Source organism: Polypterus senegalus, unplaced genomic scaffold (assembly GCF_016835505.1).
Source record: "Polypterus senegalus isolate Bchr_013 unplaced genomic scaffold, ASM1683550v1 scaffold_3363, whole genome shotgun sequence".
NCBI classification, from domain to species: domain Eukaryota; kingdom Metazoa; phylum Chordata; class Cladistia; order Polypteriformes; family Polypteridae; genus Polypterus; species Polypterus senegalus.
The window spans coordinates 3,879-18,278 of record NW_024380622.1 but is presented as its reverse complement, the minus strand read 5'-3'; the positions used below and the strand labels follow the sequence as shown (position 1 = coordinate 18,278).

The 14,400-nt window shown below is 39.4% G+C and overlaps 1 long non-coding RNA gene across 1 annotated transcript; it reads left to right on the top strand.

The window, feature by feature from the left end:
• The first annotated feature begins 11,401 nt into the window (after nt 1–11,401).
• Nucleotides 11,402–12,705, top strand: LOC120520262. Its single transcript, XR_005631802.1, has 3 exons — nt 11,402–11,439; nt 11,531–11,623; nt 12,687–12,705. It is a non-coding gene; the product is annotated as an uncharacterized LOC120520262 (long non-coding RNA).
• The last annotated feature ends 1,695 nt before the right edge of the window (nt 12,706–14,400 follow it).

Here is a 14,400-nt window from a genome sequence, read left to right as displayed (position 1 = left end):
ATTCTGCTGGATGGAGTCCACGTTAAAAGTTCACGTTCATCCATTTTCAGCTGTGCTCCCCCTGAGCTCTCGTGTTTTATATTCCTGCTGTTGTTTGCTCAGAAGTCGTGTCTCCCACCGACATTTAAAAGGAGTTTACACACCAAAAGCATTTTATTTGACATATTTCAGTGGTGAAGATAAACAAATTGGAGGACTGCATCAGAACTCTGAGTACTTGAGGACCACCTGAACATTTCAGTGAGTGCAGCCTCAGAGTAAAACACACTTTATAAATTATGAATTACGTACGTTTACACATAAAGACAGCAATTTGTTTAAACACAAACTAAGGTCAAGCAGACAAGGGCACAGGATCCATCACAGCCGTCCACCACATTAGACATATACTGTATGTGTGTATTGTGAAAATAAGCAGAGAGAGTGGGCACAAAGAGTTGGGGTACCACCCTGAAATACCCCGTTTAATGATGAAGATGAAATAAAAAGCACAAAGACGGAGCACAATGATGACGTCTGCTGCAATCAAAGGCTGTCAAGTTAAAGTCACTTGTGAGTCGGAGCTCCGTCTTCCTCCGTCACAGATCTGGAACACCCACTTCTGGTGACATTTTATAGTGGTGTCACTGAAGAGGCGGAGCATAATTAGTGGGCTGTTGAAGTGACGTCACTCGTCTTGTGGCCTATGAACTCATTGAAGTGATGACTTTAGCAGGAGCAGCATCCTATCGACTCAGGGTGGGATTTCTTAACTACATGGACCTATGAAGATGTGAAGAACTGTACCTCCTTGTCAATATGTATAAAATACAGAACATTTATGACATTGTATGTCAGGACAAACACCAAGACATGAAGTTCAAGGGACCTTCTGTAGACCTCTGTGATCAAATTTTGGTCAGTCAAAAATCAGAGCCAAGGGATAAAGCCATTTGTAAATCTTTGAGTGTTACCAGGAGCACAGCAGCCTGAAGAATTGGGGAATGGAAAATGTTTGGAAACACCAGGACACTTTCTAGAGATGGTCAGTCTGAGTAACTGGGAAGGAATGGCCTTGGCCAGGGAGGTGACCTAAAACCTAATGGTCACTACAGCAGAACTTCAGAAGTCATCTTCTGAAATGAGAGAAACTGTTTGATAGAACGGCCATCTCAGCAGTGCTCCACAAATCAATCGTTTATGGTAGAGTGGCCAGGGAGAAGATACTCTCAAGTAAAAGACAAATGACAGCCTGAGAGCATCAAGGGAAAGATTCAAAGAGCTGATGAGGCAAACATTGAACTCTTTAGACAGAAGACCAAGCAGGATGTCTGGAGAAGACCAGGCGCTACTCACTACCCGCCTAATGCCATCTCTACAGTGAAGATGGTGGTGATAGCATCAGGGTATGAGGACAGAGTGACAGGTCAGAACTGAGGGGAGGAGAAGTGCAGTCAAATATAAAGAGGACCTTAAAGAGAACTTGTTACCTTATACTAGGCGATTGATCAACAACCTGAAGACTACAGCCAAGACAATAAATAAATGGGCAAATAAATAAAAGTACTGTGAAATGTGAGCATAAATAAATAAATGTGTCACGAAATATGTTTTTTGTTGCTTATTTATTTAATTTTGTCCGTAACATTCCTTCAAACCATCATGAAATACGACTTGAAATAAAACTGTCATTTTCACTCGTCAGAGTTAAGAGGGTGGGCTCTAACACCCCCTCTAGTTATTGATTGGTGAATCGATAGCACAAGAATTAATTAGAAAACTGTTTACTACTGCCTATGAAATGGATTCTGCCGAAGATATTGTGTATTTCAGAGAGAGAATTGAAGATTTATCGGAAGAAATTGAAATGTTGTTACAATGTTTGCCACTGATCAGAGTTGTAAAGTTGTTTGAAAAAGTAGCTGAGAATCTGCACCTGACTTTATACTCGTAAAACAAGAGTCAGATACTCAGTTCAGAATATTAGTTGGCGCTGCTTTGGGCATTCCATGTCAAAGTACCTAAACTAATAGAGCCGGTGCAGCTTACCGTATATCAACCTGGCTCATTCGCCTTGTGATCGTCTTCTCCGATACACCATATAGATCTGCAATCTGTCGTACTTTTAAACCGCTTAACAGAAGGTGTTCTATTGACTCAGCTGGAATGTCAAAGGATGGACGTCCAGAGCAGGGAACTGCGTCACCTGAACTGGAGTGCAGTCGAGTCCGGTCCACCAGTTCTTCGATATTTTCAAAAATAGTTTAATTTATATCGGAGTCTAAAAGAGCCGCCAACATTGTAATTTCTTTCGATAAATTTTCAGTTCTCTCTCTAAAATACGTAATATCTTTGGCAGAATCCATTTCATCGACAGTAGTAAACATTTTTCTAATTAATTCTTGTGCTATCGATTCACCAATCAGTAACTAGAGGGGGTGTTAGAGCCCACCCTCTCAACTTTGACGAGTGAAAGTGACAGTTTTATTTCAAGTCGTATTTCATGATAGTTTGGAGGAATGTTACGGACAAAATTAAATAAATAAATAAAAAAGCAAAAAAAAAAACATATTCCGTGACACATTTATTTATTTATTGAGGCTCTCACGTCATGACACATTTATTCATTTATGCTCACATTTCACAGTACTTTTATTTATTTGCGCATTTATTTATTTATTTATATATTGTTTTATTTATTTATTTATTTATTTGTGTCCGAAATATTCCTCCATAGTCTTGGGCGTTACGCTGTTCCTTTTATTCTTGTTAATAGTGCCACCTACTGGTTTGATTAAACAATACGTAAAGAATAGTGATATTTAACTTTGCTCTTCCAGAATACTGTGTAACTTTGACATTTAATTAGTTATGTTCATATTTGTATTTCATTTGTATTTGTGCTCTTATTATATTTATTTATTTCTGTTTAGATACCACACATACACTTACGTATACAAATCTATCAAAGTACTTGAAGCGAGCTGGTGAAGGGTGTTATCTACTCTCTGGTGTAGCTGCGGTTCTTTCTAAATGAAGAATTAGGCCAGCAAGTGTACAATCAGCACAGTGACGTACAACTGTCTCTCACAGGCACATTAATCCATTTAAAATTAAATCAACAACACAGTAAAGTGTGCAGAAAGTGAGGGGGTCTCAATACTCTCTGACTCCCTGTATATTTATTATTATTATGAATATTCAGATCGACATTTGGCCTAATTTGCCAGCCCTTGTATATTTTATAAATGTTTTATTTGAACTCTTCTGCATTTGTAATTCGTGTTTAAGAACTAAACTAAGATCCCACAATGCCGTCTTCACAGTTTCCATTCTTCTTCTCTTTTCTTTTTATTTTCAGCTCTTGAAGATCCAGTTTTCGGCCTCCAGCCTCCTGAACCTCAGAGCAGAGACGACTTTTTAAAATGTGAGTTTGTGCTTTGACTGAATGGATCATCACAATAAAAATAAGTGAAGTTTTAATAGAGCAGGACAGGCTTAGGATATGAAAGTCTGAGTGTTGTGTGACTGAGGGGCTGAGAGTGATGGGGGTCCTGTGACTGGTATATTATGGGATAGAAAGACTCAGGCAAAGAATCACCAAAGCCGTCTGTTGAACCCAAGGTGAAGACTACAAGACCTCCTCCACAGAGCTTCATGGTCCAGTGAGCACAGCTTCTAATATTCTCCAGATGTTTGAGGGTCCATAGGACTGTAGCCCACCTACCTGATGAGATCACCACAGTAAAGCTGACCTCAGATTGAACAGAAGGAGAGTTTAAATGGAGGAGAAAATGCAGTGTGGTGTGGTGGTGAAGATTTTGGAGTTCAAACGCTGAGGTTGTGGGTTCAAATCCCACTACTGACACCACTGGGTGACCTCAGCAAGTCACTTCACCTGCCTGGGCTCTGATTGGACAAAGAAAAGAAAAGAAACAATGGAATCTGAGATGATGGGAGTCACCTTGGATAAGAATGACAGTCACAAAATAAAAAGAGATGACAGGAAACACACGAAAAAAGGAAGAGAGAGACAAAGACAAATGGGAAAGGCACTATATAATAGATAGATAGATTTAAAATTGTAAATGCTGATTGCAGCTTTTATGTAAATAATTTATGTGGTTGTGAAGTGTGACAGTTGATTGATTTTAAATTAAAGAGGTGGACTGTGACAATAAAACATGTCATTTAATAAAGCCAGCAGTCAGTGTGGACAGTCCATCAGAACTCTGACCTCAATGGTGACCTTATGTTGTTTATCATAATTTCTGACGACTGAGATGACTTTCAAATGACTGACTTGCCTGCCTTTCACTTTGTTGTCTGTTGTCGTCTTTTTATGATTTAATTTTTACTCCCCACAGATTCTGTCCAATCAGATGAGCTCTTTACTATTAGTGTCTCCTCGGCACAGCTCCTAATTGGTTCTTGTTAATTATCTGTGTTGTGCTCCACCCCCAGTCCTGTTACACACTCCCAGATTTCCTCACTCGTTTTCTTTTCTCTCCTTTCAGACTTCTGTCCCCTCACACTGGACATCAACACGGCACACAGACTCCTCCGTCTGTCTGAAGGGAACAAGAAGGTGACACGTGAGAGGATAGAGACTGAATATCCTGATCATCCTGACAGATTTGATTGCTGGACTCAAGTTCTGTGCAGAGAGGCTCTGACTGGGACTCGCTGTTACTGGGAGGTGGAGTGCAGTGGACGCTTCATGATGATTGGAGTCGCATATAAAGGACTGAGCAGGAAAGGATGGGGCAGGCAGTGCGGCCTTGGATACAACGACAAGTCCTGGTGTTTTGAGTGGTCTCATTCCCAGTACTTCGTGTATCACAATGACCAGCAGACTGTAATCAGCGCCCCCTACAGCCCCACAATAGGTGTTTATCTGGACTGGGCTGCTGGCTCTCTGTCATTTTATAGCGTCTCACACACAATGACCCTCCTGCACAGGTTCAACACCTCCTTCACTGAGCCCCTCTATCCAGGGTTTTGGCTTTATTTTAACTCCAGAGTAACCATCAGCCATCTGACACCATGTGACCACTGACCAGTACCCTCCACCGGTCACTTGATTTCCCCACACACTCAGGTGTCTTTCTGTTTGCAGTTTGGGGCCAAAATTAATTTTTCACTATAGGTGGGGGGGCAGCACCTCTGTGAGTGAATTTGTGGATGAGAATGCGGGGCGAGTGCAGCTGTCAGGGTCTCCATTATTATTGAGTCTGAGTAGCCAATCAGGTGTGTGTGTCATAGTGAGGGGCGGTGACACCTCAGACCTACAAACACCAGTCTGACCAGCAGGGGTCACTGTTGATTCACAGTCACATGTCCTTCAGGCTGACACCCCAACTGCTGTGTCCTCTTAGTGTCACTGAATGTCACCTGTTAGTCAGTCTATATAGCGCCTTTCAGTTGTGCTGCTCCAGCAGGACCACATGCCTCTCTCAGTATCAAGAGCCTCATTCCAGTGACTATTTAGGAGCACAGAGTGACAGAAGTGACAGGAGTGCTGGCCTCTGAACAGACATTGTCTGCCCCTCTATTAGTTACTCCGGTGGTCTGTCAAATCTGAATGATTTCACTGTGAATGTCTAAAGACAAGGACTCACCTCTCAGTCACATGTCGGCCATACTGATGGAGTTTGGTGTTTTACTGAGTCACTTGGTGTCACGTTAGACATTAAACTGCACCTCCTCCTTGTTGTTCCCAATGTCACCCAACCTCAAGGAGACGACTCAGCTGACTGACTTCACTGTCACTGTCTGTTTTCAAACAGTCTGACAGACATCAGTCTGTGTGAAGAAGCCAATGAAGGCCCAGTCTGACAGCCCCCCCACTGTGTATTACAGGCCTCACAAGCAGATGGCGACTATGACTTCTAAATCTGTCGTCTTCATGGAGCCTGAGGGGTTAAAAGGAAGAGGAGAAGGTGAATAAAGAGTGAGGGGTGAGGATGATAGAGAAGAGAGTCAGGGTGATAAAGGGTGAGATGAGTGACCTGAGACAGATTGAGTCAGACGAGTGTGTCACATGTGTGTTTGTCAGTTTTGTTCCTCCCTCTGATTTTCTTCTCTTTGACTCGTCACACGCTGATGGCCGTCCTGTGATCACAGATTGTATTCCTCGTTGATCAAATCCGTATCTCGATGTGTGACTGACGTCTGATTCTTTAAGCACTCGCTCATCAGACACCCGATGAGCTCTTCACTGCTGACCTAAGCCCTGCTGCCCTCTTCTCTCTCCTGTCATCTCAGCCATTGCTTCAGTCCCCGTTGTGTGACCTCAGGTCCTCGTCACAGCTGCACACTGGCAGTCATTCAAACTCTACAGGCTGACAGCCATGTTGTCCTGTCGTCTGATGTTTGTGTTGGTTGAGGTCGTCTCCTGCTGACCTCGGGGGCTTTAAGAGCTCAGGATTAATAAAATGGAAATGTCAGTCAGCAGGGTGGACAGGTGGGCACATTCAAGGCAAAATGTCACTTAAAAGTCGATGAGCACACTGGACACATCGCCAGTCACTGATAATCGACTCCACGTCAGCTCCTGTGGCCCTCATCATGTGCTGTCAACTCAGACGCTGGTCATGTGACTTGCACCTTAGTGACATTCCTGGGACTTTCAGGGCTGTGACATCAGCTGATTCTTCTGGAGCCAAACTGCTCCCTCTTGTGGCCTCTCTGCATATTAAACACACGAGAAGTTAGGATGTGAAGTGTTTGGTGAGATCTGAAAAAAATTCTGAATATTGACATGACCTTGAAGGACAGTTTGGTTTAATAATAATTAATGTGTTAAAGAATACTTATTTTAGATTAATCTTTAGTTAATTATGATTAGGTGTTACATTCACAGAGATAAATGGCCTGTTAATGGTTCACAGTTTGTAAAATTTGAATTGCTTATTAATAAAAAGCTCAAAACAGAAAACAAAAATATAGACGACTGTCATTTGTCAAATCTGTTCATTTGGTAACTTTTGATTTGTAAATTCCTCTGATCATATCTCATATTTTGAATGTTCTGATGATATTAAGACATTATGATTAATCCTCTTTATTAAAAGGACAAGTGTCTGTGTGTCTGTCTGTGTATCTGTACAGTCACTTTGCCTCTGTCTTTCCAACAAATGGCGCCTCACAAACAGCTCAGCTTTTATGACTCTCCTGCTAATCAATATCATCGAGTTACAGAGCCGCAGCACCAGACGTCACCTCTGATATCGGCCAGCAGTTTAATGACAGAATGTGTGTTAATGTAAGTTTGATTAGTGGGCACCATACCAGCCTGTAAACCTCCCAGCTGGCACACAATTGCAAAGAGGCCTGCAATTCTCCACTATGCCCACTAGAGGGGGGTGTACCGTCATATTAGTAAAACTTAGTCGTAATAACGAGATATCAAGTCATATAATTATTAGATGATAAATCATAATAATATAATAATAACGATCAAGTGCCAGTGACCTGCTATTACTATTTACAGACTTGCATTTAATTTGGTTCTGCTTCTTTAGCAGCGTGAGACTGGCAGTCAGATTAACTGGATTCAATTAACATATTTTGGGGATTTTGTTAAGTAGTGAGAAGTCAAGTAAAATGACACCTTTTATTGGCTAACTAAGAAAATTACAATATGCAAGCTTTCGAGGCAACTCAGGCCCCTTCATCAGGCAATATGTAATAATAATAATAAAAAAAAATTATCGCAGATATTTTAATGCGATATCGGCGATTATTCAGTAGCTCAGGTTCTTACAGATTTGCGCCACTCGTCCCGCTCAAGTGCTCCTTCTTGCTCAGCCGACTTTCTCTTCCCAAGCCATCCCATAATAGTCACAGACACCCCCTCTGTATATGTCGTTCTCTTCTCGGTGTCTCCATCACTGATGTTCTCCTTTATCGTTTCTCGGTGCTCCTTAAATCTCCCGAGTGTGCGCACATAACCGTGGACTGTCTCAGCCCGTCTTGTGTTAATGACGGACACTTTGAGATCGCAGCACCGACTGAGCCTCGACTGTAAGCAGACGGCTATTCACGTGACGCTCACTCCGCTAAGTCTCAGTGTGACACGCGCGCTTCACGGAATGCCCGACTGGTTTAGTCCGGTGCTGCGCTTTGAAATCAACGCGCACTGCAGTGAGGTGGGGGGTGAAGGTGGAGCGCAGGTTTGGTCCGCACGTTGAACGGCACCTTCAGGTTATTACAATTGACCCCGGCAGGTTATGAGATCGCAGGTGACTTTGACTTCAGTTTGACATACACAAATACAAATACAAACACGCGTCATCAACTTTTACATGACCATTTACCATTTACATGATTCCATTTGATTTGGACACAAGAAAAGTGAGACGAAGATCAGAGAATCTGCGCAGACCCCCACGAGTTCATGTCGTTGTGCTCACCGCCGCCTCCTGCTGTGCAGGTCTGACAGCTGAGCAATGAAGCGCCAACTTGTGGCGGAGCTCCTCGTGGCCAGTCGGCCTGCTGAACCTGACAACCCTCGAGCGGCTCTCTTGTGTTCTTCTCGCCTGCGTTTACATGGCGGTGGAGCGCTTCTGCCATCTCGTGGCCAGGCCTAGTACTGCAATAGCATTTATCTAACACGAAAAGTAGGAAAAGCCGCATGTCGTCTCGAGTAGTCTGACATCATGAGTGTCATTCATAAAATAAGTAAAAGAAAGTGGCTACATATCCTGCCTTACTCTCTATGTTGGCTGGGATTGGCTCCTGCAGTCCCCCGTGACCCCGTTTTCGGTTATAGCAGGTTCGAGAATAACTGGCTGACTGAGGACGCTACATACAATAAGGATTGAGTGATAAACATGTAAACAGGCAAGGCAGGAAAAGAACAATAAATAAGCATGAGACTAAAGCAATAATGACAGTAAGTGTTTTTGAGTTTTAATATACCTTTTATTAAACAATCAACAATCAATAGAAAATACAAAAATCAACAAACCATCAAAAAAAGAACATCCTATGTAACCTATGAATGAGTTTTTTACTGTAGTTTCATAATAATGAATTCACAAAACAAAAACACACTCCTCATTAACAATTTTACCAATTGCATTCATTACACACCACTGTTCTACAAATGTTTGCATATTGTTGGTCATCCTATAAAACTTGAAATCTAATAAAAATCTTATTTTTAATTGTGCCTTAAAAAACCCCACCAAGTCAGACTCCCTGTCATTCTTATTTTTTTTCCTTCCTGGTGATATAAATGGCAGGCTTAGCCTGACCCAATAAATAATTTGCTAATCTGCTAACATTCATTTTTGCTCTCACATTATCAAAACCACATATAAAAACCGGATTGGTAAAATAAACACTAAAAACACGGCCAAGTACAGCAAAATCTTCAGTGTTGTTTAGTGTTGTTATTTCAGAGTTCATTTTAACAAGAGTTGATTCTGGTGTTGATTTGAGAATATCAGCACTCGGAGTGTTACACAGTGTTTGTACTCAGTGTTATTTAGGGGAGCAGGTATACATTAGACCACCAAAGAGGGGATTTGAGTTCCGGCAGAGCAGCAGCACTTCTTTAATTGTGGCCATTACTGAAAAATGATTGATTGTCAATCGTTAAATTGTTATAATAACAAGCATATTGCAAGATATGGAGATAGATAGATAGATAGATAGATAGATAGATAGATAGATAGATAGATAGATAGATAGATAGATGTATAATTTTTCTATATATGGCTGATCTTCTATTCTTTTCTCTCAGGGATGAATATTTCTCTAAAACACTCAGTTTTCTAAAAGCACACAAAGCACTGATTCTGACCTAAATTAACAGAAGACGTCTGTGGCTGTACACTGAAAAAAGTGCACAAGGCATGTCATTACTCCAAAGACGTTATTATACTTGATCTAACTCAAAACATTTAATTTTCTGTCTAGCCATTAGTGTTATGTAAAAAGTTTGGTTGATTTAAATTAAAAGTAAGTCTTGTTAGTGTAAAGTAAATACATTTCTGTAAATCAAATTAAAAATATTGGTTTTCATTGTCACGTGACTTCTAACGTAATCCATGGTCGTGCATGTCGACGTTCATCTTTCCGACATCTTGTTACACCGCATGGATGTACTCGGCGTGGTAAAACGGGAATAAAGAAAATTGGTAAGTAATTTTGAACATATTTTTGGGCGTATTATTAACATTATACATGTATGATTTCATAAAATATTATGTTGTACTGTTGTTTTACATACGGTTAATATTAATAGTTTGTATTAATAGTTTAACGGCTCTAACTCGGCTAGAAGGTTCACAAGTTTTCCTCATCACGATGTTAAACCGAGTGGAAATAAAATAATAATAATAGAAGTAAACTGCTTGAGGTGAAATGGATTGATATTGAAACGTAGTATAAAGACTGTTTCGGTTATGCTTTGGCGGCGCCATGTATAACGTACATGCACGCTTCAGACGCCTTGTATGGACTTAACGTTGTTACTAAGCTTTATTATGATGATGATTTTTTATTGATTTACTATGAAGCTCGCATTCGCAAGGTATTCGCTCTGCTTACTTGTATGGTCTCTCATTTATGATTAATGTTAACACATAACGTTAGCTTTATATGAAGGCCCAAACACATGTCTTTAGTGATGTGCCTGAATGCTTATTTTAACGTATCGCGTCGACCAGCAGTAAAGAATCGTCTGTTTACTTTTATGTGAGCCAGTTTTTCATTTCTCTTTGTCTTTTGTAGGATGGGGTACAGCTGAACAACAGTTAGGACAGGTTTTGAATAATCCAGTCATATGAGCAACGTAAGTAATTTGCACCTTTTAGTTATTGCTTTGGAGGGTCAGTTTTGTAATTTATCTTTCTTTTCTCCTATGCTTTACCTCACCATTCTCATTGGCAAGTAACTCAATGTGGAAATGCAAAGATTGTGGTGTCTCCAAAGCCAAGCGTTCTGAGCTTATGAAAAAAAATTACAAAGACGTTTGCCTTACGCAGACAAGAGATTGTGGAAAACTAACCTAGTGTTCAAGAACTGCAAGAAAGATGACCAGCTCTGTTTCAACAAGAGGAGGTAAAAGTACTTATTTTATTGAAAAATGTTAAAATGTAAGTGACTAATCCTGAATTTACCATAGTTTTTACCATGGGATTTTAGTATGTAGTGTTTTTGAAAATGACTTAGATGCCCTGATTATACCTTTTGTTGTTTAATGCTTTATGTGTATATGTATTTTTACAACTAGTTCTCAAAGTGAATTTTTTTTTTCAGAAGTCTTTTTTCTGTTTCTCTTTCTTACAGATTAATGCCAAATTTTTGCGCATCACAACCTTACCTTTACAATCAAGATTTATGGCCTCTTTGAACAGAAAGAGCTCTCAGCATCTCCAGGTTATTAGGAGCAAAGGTGGAGTTCTCTGTGAAAAAACTAAGGACACTATTAAAGTTATGGATCAGGTATTGATTGCATGTGAACAAAATTGCTTGTGGCAATCAATTTAGTAGTGTTTTGGTCTAATAAAAACAATACATCTTAAACATTTTGTAGAGTCTGGACATAGACATCAGAAGAGAGTGCCTGCTGAAGTGCCTGATCATGTACCTTGGTGAAGATGCAAGCTGTCTGATCAAAGAATACCAGGTAATGTGGACAATGCAAACTACTGAAATTTTCTCCAACCATGTTTGCCTTAAAGTTATATTTCACAATCAAATCGACATTTCCCCATGTTTTACTCACCCTCAAGGCATCCTATCTGAATATGGTTATATTCTTGAAGAACTATACAGGCAAAGTTATAATCCTGCGTATCATTTTACTTCCAAGCGGTAGAATGGGAGTGAATTGTTGACTTTTTGAAGCTTCAAATAGTGCATCTATTGATCAAAGAACTGCTTGACACGGCTCTGTGGTCTTAACAAAGGTCTTCTCAAGCCTTAAGGGTGAGTAAAACGTGGGGAAATTTTGATTTGGTAGTGACATATCGCTTTAAAGTAGTTCAGTAATTGTGTTATCATTTACACATCAGCCTTTGTGACTTTCTTCCACAGAACACAAAAGAATATATTTTGAAGAATGTTGTTAAGAGCCCCCCATTCACTTGCATTAATACTTGCAATAATAGAGAATGGGGGCTGTGGTGTTCTGTTACCAACATTGTTCAAAATTCTGCAGAGGGCAGTAATTCATACAGGTTTGAAATGACAAGAGGGCGTGTAAATGATGACAGAATTTTGAATGTGAACTACTCCTTTAAAAGGGGTTGGTTCACCCAAAAATGCATTTTGAAAACTGTTGAGTAGATTGATAAATGCCTCTGATTGGCCGTTGTGGAACTGCACTCAACAAATATGTCTGTGATTGTCTACAATGGTCAACACATGGGAGCGTTTGATTGTACAAGTGTTTAAGCATTTTCAAAGCCAAAGAGAGTGTAAAAGTATGTCTTCACTCAAAAATGAAATTTCTGTCATCACTTACTCTACTCTTGTAATAAACCGTACAAATTTTATTTTTACGCTGAACACAAATGAAGATATTTTAATGAAAGTTAGCAACAGACGTTTGGGCTCTACATTGACCTCCATAATAGAATAATACAAATAATATAAATTCTATAATAAATTTTCAGATGAAGGGGTGTTTTTGTTTTTTTTTTCCTTCTAAAGTCCCTCAATTACTCTCTGTTCTTGTATATTTTTAGGCTGACCAGAGGGAGGAAGCAAAGAGAGAATTTGAAAAGACCACCATGGCATTTTTTTGTGACCCGTGAAAGTGATGCTCTTAGTCGTGCACTGGACATTTCCATTGTCATTGACGGTGTGGAAGTACTAAATGAGTTGCCCTCTGCTGCATGTGCCTGTGTCATGATGTTTGGACTCATTTATGCACTGAACTTAAAATATCCTGAAGGACTACAAATATACCTTCGAGGCCTTTCAAAAAATAATCATGGACATTGAGAGTAAGCAGACGAGCCGAAGGGTGCAGAACTTCTCTTCAAAGCTGCAGGAGTAAATTTGTTTCTTTTGACCCAGCTACAATGTTCTGCTGATGGTAAATTTCTTTGAAGATGTTGGACTGTGTAAAGCCTTTTATATGACGTTAACTGTACTACTGTTTACTAAACCTGATTTGTTTTATCTTGGTTAAATTCTTATGTTGTTTACTCATCCTTAAGCTAGGGTTAGGGTTTAACTTGAATTAAATTTGGTTCAGAGACATTTTATGACAATTATGAGAGAAGTTTAATTTTGGGGTAAACTATTCCATGAAGGTGAAAAGACTTTTTTTTTTTTTTTCTTTCAACTATTGGCTAATTTGGTAGGTGTTTTATTAAGTGTTTGGTTTTACACTGCCCATTTTAAACCAGTTTTTGGGCCAAACTTGTTTTAACTTCAGAAGAATTCTAAAGGTTTGAAAGATTGCGTGTTTCTCTTCGAAACCATAACTGATTCTTATGGTGAATTTAAATTGTCTCCAGTGTGTCTATGTATATGGACACTAAAAACTGTTATACAGTATGTTTATATAACAATACTATACACATTGTAGAAATGTTTTATAACAAAAATTGTCAAGTTTATGGTGGTTACATTGTTAGACAGTGTGTATTTGTATGAGAATACTGTACACATTATAAAAAATGTGTATTATGACAAAATAAATTGTCAAAAGTTTGATGCTTGAAGTCGTTCATCTTAGACAGATGATAAAATTACATATTCGGAAAGTAAATAAATTTCTTTATATTACATTATTATTTTAAATTGTATTTGTATTAAGTTAATACAAAGAGAAAACATTATGACAGAATATAATTTGAGATTTCCTTAAACTTAAAAACTTTATTTGATTCAAAGATACTTTTTGCTTTAGCTAAGTAATGGATAGTTAATTCTTTCCAAAGTAAAAATTTAAAGTTGATAAAAAGTAAACTAATTAGATGTAACAAGTTGACGCAAAAATTTTACTTTGATCCAATGAAACACTTTTTTCAGTGATGCAGTGTGCTGTCACCGCGTGTTAGCTCTCTCCAACTGTGGCGACTAACATCTATTTTCTGAAAGGCACATAAACAATGGTGTCACACATAGATCAACATAAAACATCTGTTGCTTGTTCGCTTCCCGGGTCCTCCCTGTGTGGAGAGCGCTTTGAGTAGTGAGAAAGGCGCTATATTAATGTAAAAGAATTAATTAAAAGAATGAAGTCACCGTGAGACGCAATCTGGATTGTACTGAGCCCCTCGTGTGCCTCATGTGGACAAAAGTCGACATCTGCCCTAAAACACTCCCCTTTCTCTCCATCTTCCACTTAACGTCTTAACTCTTCTCCGTTCAGGTAAAGTGAAGTTACATTTTCGTCCGTATTGTATTTATGTATCTTTCTCTGTACGATTGTCTGCATTTTCATTG